We start from the raw sequence: 13,064 nt of genomic DNA on the forward strand, positions 1-13,064 counted from the left end.
GTTTTTCTTTGTAACATACAGTTGTAAATACAGATACATCTGACCCATCAAAGTGTTGATGACAAGTGACTGATCAGAGCTTGGCATTAAAAGACACTTAAATGACCCTCTCCAAGGTTCAAGGACCATTGAAGAAGATATGGCAGAAAGAATGTTAAAAACCAGAGATTATGGAGGGAGGCAGTAAAACGCTCTATTATCAACATGCTATTTTCATGACATGCATGAACTCTCAACAGCTATGTTTTCCTGCAGAGGGTTTCCATCAAACATGACCAGTAATGATTCGGTCAAAGATTGTAGAGGGCCTCATGGAATAAACAATGCCCAAGTGAACTAATGACTGATGATTGCTGGAAGAAAATCCATTTTTGTCCTCATTGATGTAACCACTGTTGCTAGCTTCAGTGAATCAAATAGCAAAAACATAAGAAAGAAATAGAAAGACATGAAAATTGAATGGAGACTTGGTGAGAAGAAGAGAATGAGAGAATAAGAAGAGGTGAGAATTGGAGTATGACAAGAATATGCTACGTACATTTATGAAACTGTCAAAAATAAATTAATTAAAAAATCCACAGAAACAAAACATGAGAAGGAGAACAGTACTGGAGTGTAAACAACAGGAATCCTGGGAAGGGAAGTGAAAGGAACATGTGAGAGGCCTCTGGAAGTTAACAAAAGTAGGCAGACAGACAGGATGAAGAATGTGGCAAGAGAATCAACAAAAATCAATAGTGTTGGAAAATGTCATAATGAAATCTAATACTGTGTATTCATAATTAAAGCTTAAAATTATAGAAGTAAAAACAAAAGCAGTCAGATCTTCCAAATAATATGTGATTTCCAAGTGAGGAGGAATGTCTCGATTGTTTAGGCTGGGTGAAATCCCAATACTTGACAAAGAGCCATGGAGAAACCAGAGAAATCCATGATCACGAAGACAGTAATTATGAAAGAGGAAAAATTCAGAAATCCACTGTTCGGATTGTAAAGTTTAGAAAACAACCATAAAAGTAAATATTGTCTTCTGGTTAGATGGAGGGAAGACAATAGAGCTATGAACAAGAGCTGGCTACATAGCTCAGTGGGTAAAGGTACTTAACTGAGGTAGAGCCCAAGGACACACACAGTAGAAAGAGAAAACTGACTTAGGTACACGGTTCTCTTAACTACACATGTCCTCTGTGGTGCAAGTATACATTTATACAACACACACACACACACACACACACACACACACACAAACACAAACACACACACATACACACACAAATATACATATAATTTTAAAATATGCCAAATTTGTGGTAATTGCATGGATCAAAATGGTATATATTGACGTGAGAATGCTCTCATAAACCTAGTAACACAGGAATTGAGAGATAGGGGCAGGATGATCAGAAGTTAATGCTGGCTTGCTCTACATAGGTCTATAAATGCTAGACCAAATTAAGAAAACCCTATTTAAAATATTTAAAAATAATATGCCCAAAATTATGGTGTACATAACTATTTTGAAGTATGTATTTACTTACAGATTAATGTAACATATATTAAGCTAGTTGACACATGCATCACCTAACATATGTATCTTATTTGTTATGAGTACACTTGAAATTTCCTCTTTAACATATTTTCTAATATATAATCCACCATTACTAACTCTAGTTATCATATAAATCTTACTATTGAACTTGATTCTTTTTGTCTAATTAAAATTTCAGACTGTGCCCAACATCACTTCACTTCCTCATTCATTTCTAGCCTTTGATAACTGCCACTTTATTCTATTTATGTGAGTTTTGCTTTTTAGATGCCACATATGTATAAGATCATGTGATAGTTCTCTTCATATACCTTCCTTATTTCACATAGCTATGTCTACAGGGTTTACCCATGTCTACTTAAATGATGAAGCTCCTTCTTTCAGAAGACTGAACAATATTTCTCTGCATTAATCCTTTCATGGACACTTGAGTATGTAGTTTCGCTGTGGAATATAACACTACAATGAGCAGCAGAGTGGACATTGACATCTCTATATTTAAGACTGATCTAGAGGCAGGAGAACAAAATTTTTCTAACTACAAACTGAGTCTCATTTATGTTAAATTATCAAGTCAATTAATATACTCTCTCAGACAAGCCAAAAGCCAGAGAGAAAATAAAGCCTCTTTGTTTACAAAATATACATATACCTATAAACACATAAATATAGACTTGTATTAAATAATGACTACTAAAAGCTTCTGATGGTCCCAAATTACTTTCTCTGTCACTGCTTCAAAATATTCAACACAAGCAACTTAATGGCGGAGAGCTTGATTTTGTCTCAGAGCCTTCTGAAGGGGCAAGCATGGTAGACAAAACAGCTCCATACACGGTAACAAGAGATGTGGCTTCGCTTAGTCATATTGCCTTGTTCATGGGATGCATAAAGAACTCAGCCAAGCAGTAGAGGCAGGTATAACCCTTAGTGACCTATACCTGCCAGCAATGTGCACTATCCTATAGGTTTCATGAGCTTCTATTGCAGCACCACCAGTGGTGGTTCATGTACCCAAATGCATGAGCTGGTTGAGGATGTCTCACAATTTGCAAAAGGAAGCATGAATAGAATAAATTATTGTTGAGAAATGAAACAGCATAGAAACATATCAATAATAGTTAAACAAAATGCAGATGCAGAGACAACACAGAAAATTTACTTTAGTTTTAATATAAAATATTGCAATGTAATAATGAGCCTTTACCCTTATTTCTGAACAGACCTTAAAGAACTAAGCCAATTTTCAATATATTCATGATCAGGAAGTCATAAAAAGAAATATAACAAAATACATACTGAACTAGAACAATCCTTTCTGTTCCACATCCATATGACATCGTAGCTTGCTGAGTGCCAAAAAACAGAATGGCCTTTAAGAGTTTGCAGGCTATTGAGAGAGATCTGTCTATTATTTCTGTTTTCCTATCATTAATTTTTAGCCTACAGTAGATGCTCAATAAATATCTGCTTGATGAAATCCTCACAGGAATGACTCTGCCACTGAGATAAAACAATACAAGTTGTTGAAAATCATTCTTGAAAGAAACTCTGAATTATATGCTAATGAGTTTTAAAACTTTTAACAATTCCCTATTGCCTTCCAAGTGAATCTGTGAAGAGAAGTCTCATGAATAGAGATGTACTTTAAGGAAAGAACACTGGTTATAACTAGGGAAATGAATGGCAGGAGTAAGAGTCTGAGCTCTGGTATACCTCTTAGGAGCCTATTAAAATATTCCAGTTGCAATGTATTGCAGATCTGAGTTATAGCAGCATTGGTGGAATAGGAATGCTATTACTGAGGAAAAATTGGTAGGACTTGACCACTGATTAGATGTAGTAATGCCATAGATGGTGACTATCATTTTTAAGCTCAGTGATCCTGAAGCTCTTGGGCTATTAATGAATAATGTAGGCAGGAGGAAGGAAAGAATAGTGCAGGGGCGATAAAATGATTTGCGTTCCGGACACATATTTTGGATGACTATTGAGAATTGCTTATGTGTGCCTTTGGCATGCTGTTATCTTCTTTAAATAAAAACAATGTGACACTGGTTCATTTCCTTTTAAGTGAGATGAAGGCTGTGAATAATTATTCAGCATCTACTCTATCCCCTTAAAAGGACTTGTATATTTGCCCTTATATTCTCTTGACATTCTAAAATCTAGAAGCATTTCTGTTTTCTACACCAATCAATCTGCATATTTCTACATCATTTAATGCAAGACATTGTGCATAAACATGCTATCTGAGAATGCTTGTGTGGTGTTTGACGTTTCCTTAACTACAGATGAACAGACATCTACTCATTCCAGAGAGGACAACAGTGACAAACCAAAAACATTTGACACCAAGGATGGACATCACTTCAGGGTAAAGGGTCAGGGAAAGATATTACAAGCAAATAGACATAAGAAGCAAGGTGGTATAGTCATTTTAATATATAAGAAAATAGGTATAATCTAAAGCTAATCAAAAGATAGAGCATACTACCTACTCATCAAAGGAAAAGCCCACTGTGATGACATTTCAATTTTTAATGTCTATGCCCCAAATACAAGGTCACCAAAGCTGAGAAGAGAAATACTATTTTGGCTTAAATCAGAAATAGATAATGGAGAGCTTCAGTACCCAGCTTTCACCAATAGACAGATAATCCAGACCAAAACTAGACACAGAAATCCTGGAGCTATGTGATGACATAAACCAAATGTACACAACAGATATTTATAGAACATTTCACCATAACACAAAAGAATATACATTCTTATGTGCACCTCATGGAACTTTCTGCAAAATTGACCATGTAATTGGACACAAAGCAAGTCTCAAAAGATACAATAAAACTGAAATAATTGTTTGCATCCTATGAGACCAACACAGATAAAAGCTGGCTATGAACATGACTGGAAAGAAAGTTAGTGAAATGATTCAGAATGATATTCTACTGTTCTTATAGATTGGTACCCAGCCCAATCATCATCAGAGGGGCTTCACCCCACACTGATGGGAACAGATACAGAGAAGAGACACATAGCCTAATATTATGCTTAGAGAATCCTAGGGAAGAGGAGGAGGAAGAATTGTAGGAGACAGAAGGGTCAAGGACACCACAAAAAAAAAAAAAGAAAGAAAAAAAAAAACTAACCGGGGCTCATGGGGGCTCACAGAAACTAAAATGACAACCAGGAAGCCTAAAAGGGACTGACGTAGGCCCTCTGCATATATGTTACAGTTGTATAACGTGGTCTTCTCATGGGACTCCTGACAGTGGAAACAGAGTCTGTCTCTGACTCTGATGCCTGCTTTTGGGACCCTTTCCTCCTACTAGATTGCCTCAACCAGCCTCAATAAAAGAGGAGGAGCCTAGACTGCAACTTGTTATATCATATTATACCATGGCTAGCTGATATCCATGGGGGCTGACATGTTTCTGAAGAGAAACAGTGGAGGAGGATGGGAGGAGTGGCAGAGGGGATGTTGGGGGAAAGAATTTTGGGGAGAAGAAGAAGGGGGAACCTTGGATGGGATGTAAAAGCAAACAAACAAACAAAAGCTGGCTATCAACAATGGAAGCAACAGAAAGCTTACAAACTCATAAAAGCTGAAAAGCTCCCTAGTGAATGAAAAATAGGTCATGACGGAAATAAAGAAATTAAAGACTTCCTAGAGTTCAATAAAAATGAATACACAGCATGTCCAATCTTTTGGGACAAAATGAAGGTGGTTCTAAGAGGCAAACTCATAGTACAAAGCACTATGAACTATAGAAATCTCACATCAGCCACTTAACAGCACACCTGAAAGCTCTAGAATAAACAAGCAAAAGTAATGATGCCCAAGAAGAGTAGATAGCAAGAAATAATCAAACTCAGGGCTGAAATCAACATAAGAAAGTTCTTAGAAGACACAGCTCTAAATGGGATGTCTCTGTGATGTGTCCCCCAATGTATTGTGCACCCTAATAAAGCTTGCCTGAGGATCAGAGGAAAAAGCCAGCCACAATATTAAACATAGAAGCCAGGCAATGGTACTACATGCCTTTAATCCTAGCATTTGAGAGGCAGAGATCCATCTGGATCTAGGTGAGTTCAAGGCCACACTGGGGAACAGAGCCAGGCCTTATGACACATGCCTTTAATCCGATCATTAACCATGGAGGTCTGGAGGTCTGTATAGACAGACAGGAAGCGATGTAGCTGGGCAGAGAGAGGAAGTGAGTTTACAGAACAGAAAGGCATATAGGCATGGGTATGCAGGAAGTAGGTCTCTTTGAAGACTGAAGTGTCAGTGAGGTAAGGTCAGCTGTGGCTTGTCCTATTCCTCTAATCTCTCAGTTTTAACCCCAATATCTGGCTCTGGGTTTTTATTAATAAGACCGTTTAGCAATTCACCTTACATATCTCCAATAAATCCCTCCCTCAGAATTCCCTACATAGCTTGTAGGCAGCTATGGTCTGAATGCCCTGTCCTTAGGCATTGTAACTGCTTATGCAATCCTGGAGAGGGACATTGGGAATCCTGTAAATTTCAGAAATTTCCTGAATATATATATATATATATATATATATATATATATATATATATATACATATATATACATATACATATACATATATATACACACACATATATATATATATATATATACATATGTGTGTGTGTGTGTGTGTGTGTGTGTGTGTGTGTGTGTGTGTGTATCTTCTTGAACCTTATAAGCTTTGTTTATTTCCTGAATTACCAAGCTTCCTCCTAGGGTGAAGTATTGTTATTCAGAGGAAAGTGCTGCACAACTTGACAAAGAAAATAGGTTTCACTTCCTTGTAGAGAGTGAGAAAATTCTTCTTAAGGTATAGTGTTGTATATACCTTGTATATTGTTGTATATTGTTTAGGTCATAAGTATTTCACCAAAATAATGGGTTCTAGATTGGTGTTACTGTGAGCTGAGGGCACTTTCAGGAGGTAGGACCTCATGGGAATCACTCAGGTAATTAAAGGCATACCTTTGAAGGAGACTGTGTGACTTCAGCACTTTCTCTTTCTTTTGCTCACTGGTAATGAGGTAAGCACTTTTTTTTCTTCCACAAGGATTCAGAACATGATCACTTGCTCTATACCAGACGCAAAATGGGCCAAACATGCATTAAATGAAAACTCCAGAGATGTGAGCTCAAATACAACTTTGCTATTAAGAGATTGGTGTTATCTTGAGTATTTGTTGCAGCAACCTTAAATTTGACAAAGAAACAAAGATTTTGGTCTGAGTGGTAATGGTCTCTTAAGTTAGGGCCATGGATTTTCATTGTCATAGTCAATTCATAAATCCGCCAACCTTTTCAATAAGCTTTTCTTTACTCATTTGGTGTGGTAGGATATATAACAACCTCTCTTGCAATTCTTCAGAACCAAATTTTCCCTCCTCAGGGAAATCATTATTTTTTGACTAAGTCAATGTCTCCTATCACATTCCTCTTCTTCAGATCACTTGTCATAATTGAGAATTTAGTTCCATGTATGTAATTATTTCACTAAAGTCTTTCCCCAATAGACATCTTCATGAGATTAAACTTATTCTTATTCAAAATTGTATTTATAATGCTTGATATAAGCACTTATAAATGAAAAATATCCAGTAGATATGCATTGAGTAAGAGTGACTGAAAGATGAAGTCAATATCAAACAGATTTTTGAGTCTAAAATATGCTATTTCACTTTTCTCTAGAACAGTGACTTACTTCCCTACCAGAGAGCTTTTGTATTAGCATTAAGACTAAGAACGATCTATTAAAGGAATCTCAGATATGTATGTTTTTAAATAGCAATATGACTGTAGGAAAAACACAAAATGAAACAAATGAAGGTGTCTTAAATATGTGGGTAAGCTGAGCAGGAATATAGAAAGAATTGTTTATCTACTTATATGCATGAGATAGTTTGTTGCAAGCATTTATTTTTAGAGATTGTTATTTTCTAACCACACAATAAATTGATGCTATTTGCATAAGAGAATTGTTTGCTTCTTTGATTTTTCTCTCTAGATCAGGAATTATTAATATTCAGGCTTACTTGAGACTGGCACCTTGTCACTAAATATAAGTATAAAGTATGCATATATATTATAAATTTTATTTTCAATACTTTATGGCAAAGGGTATTGCATTTTACTCCTGTCCTTCAGAAAAAAAATTTAATTAGAGCTTAAATGTAAATGTCAGTGAACAATTTTAGAAATCTGGGTTCAAAACTCCATGTACTATTCACAGCTACATGATGGCCTTGTGCAATGGCTGACATGTCCAATAAGTGTTTAAAAGATGGGTGCTCAAGGGAAGACAAATTTAGCACCCCAACAAGGTCAGTAGAATGAAAAGCATCTTGAACTTTCATACTGATAAACTTATTTAACCATTCTATGCTAGTCAAGAGGATTTTTCTAATGAATTTATTTAATTCAAATAAAAAATGCAAGGTTCTGGGGATACGGCTCACAGGCTAAAGTGCTTGCACACAATCAGGAGGGTCAGATTTCAAACCCCGTTATTCATATAGATATCAGGGTGAGTTTGGCAGCCTGCCTATGATCCCAGCACTCAGGAGGAAGAGGTAAGGGATTCCCAACACAAGTTGCCTGACTACTCTAGCAGAATAAATGAACTCCAAGTTCACTGAGAGACTCTACCTCAATATATAACATGGCGAGTCATGGAAGGAGACACCCAAGAGCTGCCTTTGGGCTCCAAACACACATACACACAAGTGCCCGAGAACTTACACACATTACATGTATAAAAAAACATGAACATGCACAGACAGATGCATATCACAAACACATAATACAATAAATAAATTAATTAAAAGTAATATTCTATGAAATCATTGAATGTTACATTTCTTAGTGCTGTATAGAACATGGGTTTTTAAAAAAAACTTACATTCTTATAATTGCACATTTAAGTGGGTAATTATGTTAATCTAATAATTGGAGATTTGTTGCACTCACACTTGTTTTCTCTCTTTCCACAGGCAAAATAAGTAAGCTAATAAGACCAATAAAAAATAGAAATAATTTTTAACAGTAGACAGAAAGATGTACTTAACAATCTCTCCAAAAGGATAAGAAAACTGGAAGTAATACATTTGTGAGTTGTTTTAAATTTTTTTGAGTATAGCTTGGTAGTCTATAAAAATAGTGACAATTTCCATCTTTCAGAATTCTATGAAAATTAAATTGGGTAATCTAATAAAATAGCACACTTTTTAGTACCAGAAAACCCTCAACTAATGGCGTTGTATATGTTTTCAATTTTTTTCTACTTATAGTTTATATGTTTGAGCTAACACTAGAAAATAAAGTAATGAAAAAAATAATAATAACGTATTGTTACCTTGTTTTTAAAATATTTTTACAATAAGAGAAGACTAGTATTTGAAAATCGAAACTTGTAAAATAACGCTGTAATTTACTTTGGAGGTTTTAAGTATTGCTAGTAAATTATATCCAATAATCTTACAGTATGGAATTCAATTTATGCACCAACAGTGTGATCTTTCTGTATTTAGTTGGGTATGTATAGTGTATGCCTACCAAACTTTCTTAAAAGCTAAATAAAGGGCAGTTCACACAGTCCTGAACATGAAATTATTAAATGAAATTCTTTTGTATCGATGTGGTCCACTAGTTGGGAAATATTTAATAATTTTCCTCTGAGAAAGGTAGCAGTGCGCTGCAGTAAATGGCAAGGTGTAACGCAGGAAGTAACATGCTATTGCATAGGAAGTGCTGTAATTGTCATGTTTCCACTCAAAGCCTTAAACTCAAAAGCCAACTTGAGAATTATTAATTAAAAACAGAGTAAAAATATATCTTCCAGGAGAGAAACAGGAACAAGAAATGACATTTGATTAATAGAAACTTAAAAATCATAAACTGTGCAGCCAAGGACATGTACCTTTCTGGTATAACCTTGTGTCCACCAGCCTTAGAGCTATAGAATCAAGGGAGAATAAAACAAATCAAAACAAACAAACAAAAAAGCACCTTAGGAAAAGGATAGTGAAAATATTGATGACAACAGGAACTCTGAGTTATGTTAGTAAAATGGATCTGTCCTCATAATGGATCTTCTTAAGAGTATGGAATACTGATACATCATAACAAGGGAGGCAACAGCTGACAAAAGTGAATGAGCAGACTCAGAAACCTATAAAAAGAAAAACACAGACAAGCCATTCTCTTCCCTAACCCAAAGTCAATTGAGTGTGTGTGTGTGTGTGTGTGTGTGTGTGTGTGTGTGTGTGTGTGTGTGTAGCAATTTGAATTTGTTCTATGTTGCTTTCTGTTGCTGTTCTGAACATCATGACCAAAAGCAACTTGGGGAACAAAGAGTTTAACTGGCATATAGACTCTGATCAATCACTCAGGGAAGGCAAGGGGGGACATGGAGGCATGGAGGTGTGAACAAAAGCAGAGACCATAGAGATGCTGTTTATTGGTTTGTTTTCCCTGCAGTACCACCTTGGCCCAGGGTTGGCACCACTCACAGCTAGATGGGCATTCTAATATCGGTTGTCAATCAAGAAAATGCCCTAAGACATGCTCACAGGCAGCTTTGATGCAGACAATTTTCATTTCGCTATTCTCTTCTCAGATCTGTCAAGGTGACAACCACGATTAGCCATCACAAAAAGAATCAGAAACATTATTTGGTTCAACTTCCATAATTATATTTTCTTACTTAGAGATATATGTGACATAGCTATAAAACCTAAAAAGGTTATATAACTATCATTTTGATTGCGGCTAACAAATTGTTTTAGGAGTATTAATATTCAGAGTTAATGAACTCAGAGAAGCTACACAGATAAGTAATCTACCAAATAGATTAAATATGAAAAGGTGCATAAAATATACTGACATCCAAACAGGATAAAACTGTGCAAAGTTTATTTAATACAGCACACCTGTGTCTCAGATGTTATGTGCCTGAAGGAAATAATTTCTTTAGAAAAAACAATGCACTTTACGCATAATTAGAATCATCCTGGAAAATCTCTAATGCCTTTCTTTGTAAAATTATTAGTCCTAGTCCTATGTTACTTCCTATTGAACCAAAGTAACAAACTCTGTTTTTTTTTTCTACTTTAAATATGCTTCTATGTGCTAGAACTTTTTCATACTAATCTTAGGACATCAGACTCAACTAAGAAATGCTGCCACATGGCTTTGGCATTATTGGAAAAGTACTCTGAAAATTTTCTGTAATGGAAAAATATGTGATAATTCAAAAATGATAGTATAATAAGGTACTATCTTTTATCATAGGTTGAAGTTCATTTTCAGCTACTCATTTTGAAAATATGTGTGAAATTTTGTGGAAAACTTTAGGAGAAGAAGGCTCAAAGTTTTGAATGCTGTAAAGAGGATGGGGCTACTACAAAGGTTATGAAAGACCGTTGCTGCATGGGTGAATCTGTTGCTTTATGAATGTAATCCAGCAAAGTTTGTTGAAGATGATGGAGGCAGAAATGGAGTAAAGAAAGGAATGTCCATAGCAAAGTCTTTCCATAATTTGCTCTCCAATATTTATAAGAAATTTATAAAAAATTTTGAAACTCAGCAGGGGACAACTTAGAATTTGCAAACACAGGCATACATACATACATACATATATACATATATATGATAAGAAATAAGTAAAATTAACAATTTGAAAAATAAAAACTTTAAATCTGTCTAATGGTGATACCACCTTTCTACTGAACTTGATTTTACAATGGAAAATCCCCAAATTTTCCTAAGTGTGTTGATTGCATGACTAAGTTATGGAGTATTTGTTTGAATTAGAGGAAAGCTTTCTTGGTGGTTCCCAGACTCATCAAAGATGCTCCTCTCCCTACCTTTTCTAACCCATATGCTGACATTTTGCCATTTCTTGTATTTCTGCAGTAGTATTGGCTTATTCCTTAGGCAACTTTATCAGATCTGTCTGGTTCTAGTGATCACTCTTTCTCCCTTATCCTGGTTTTTCTTCCCAGTGTTCTTTTGTAATTAATATAATACATGTGGATTTGTGGATTTGTTTTGTATCTCTTTCACACACAGTCCTTACATGACCAGGTAATAAAACAAGAAGCATATTTTTTTCCTATATAAACTTGGAATTACAAAAGGAAGCCAAGGAAGGAAGGGAGGGAGAGGGGGAGGGAGGAAGGGGAGGAGGAAGGGAGAGAGAGAAGGAAGGAGAGCTAGTATTTGTCAGTGTTATTACATGTGTTTGCGTGCTCACTTATTTTTCATTTTACTTTCTTGTTATGACACATCTTTCAATCTCCCTTGCTTTCTCATAATAACAAAGATCTCTAGTCAAACTCTCTTGTCAGTTGCTAGCCCCCAAATAATGACAAGGAGAATTATGAAAGCTTAGCCTTTTGCTTAGGCTGGTTCCCGACTTGCTCTTAACCTGTTTCAATTAATCTGCATTCTGTCATGTGACTTTCTACCTCTCCTTCATTCTGTATGTCTGACTCCCTCCATGTCTCTGGAGTCTCCTGTCATGCCAGTTTCTAACCCTGAGAACCTCTCTGCCCAAAAGTCCCACGTATTCTCTCCTGCCTAGCTATTGGTCATTCAGCTCTTTATAAAACCAACCATAGCAATACATCTTCACACAGTGTACAAATATCCCATAACAATATGTTTTAACAATATTTTTTAACATAGTAAAAAAATAATTCCTGTGCATGAAAAAAATGAAGCAGCAGGATATTAAGCGTTAGAGCTACCAACAGTTCGAGTTAAAATGATGTCATGCTATAGAATCAGAAAAAAAAAAAACACAGCTATCCAAACATGTTGCTTTAACTCATTTCTTCTAGGCTACAATGGAACTTATTGGAATAGTTTCATTCATCAAGTGCACTAATCACTATTCAACAAACAAATAAACAACAACAACAGATCAATGGAATGAGGTATCATGGCTCAACTTTTGATCTTGTTATTCGGAAGGCACAAGTAGATGGCTCTCTGTGCATACCAGGTCAGGGAGGACTACACATAAGACTTTGCCTAAGGAAACAAACTGTGGCAGATTTAATTTTTTTCTTTATATATTTCTTAGCAATATATCTCAAGATGTTATGAAAAAAATCCTGTTAATGAATGGAAGGAAGTAGCTCTTTTGCAAAATGTGTCCATGATTGATTCCAAAGATCCCAACCAATTATTCCTTCTATATTCAAGGGTTTTATTTATATATTTTTTGTTTTACTTTTTGGTTTTGTTTTCACATGAATTTCACTAAACAGGTTCAAACTGAAAAATACAGTTCAGTCCCTATCCAAAAAATTCAGATAGATAGTCTACCCTGATCTTGATGCTTTATTCTTTCTCAAGAAAATTTGAAATGGTGGGATATCTGTATGTTCAGCACATTACAAACATTCATCTGCTTAAATTCAAGATGAAATTTTGAATCATCTTTATTCAAAGTTAGGGAAGTAAAACTT

This window comes from Peromyscus maniculatus, chromosome 5 (assembly GCF_049852395.1).
Source record: "Peromyscus maniculatus bairdii isolate BWxNUB_F1_BW_parent chromosome 5, HU_Pman_BW_mat_3.1, whole genome shotgun sequence".
Taxonomy (NCBI): domain Eukaryota; kingdom Metazoa; phylum Chordata; class Mammalia; order Rodentia; family Cricetidae; genus Peromyscus; species Peromyscus maniculatus.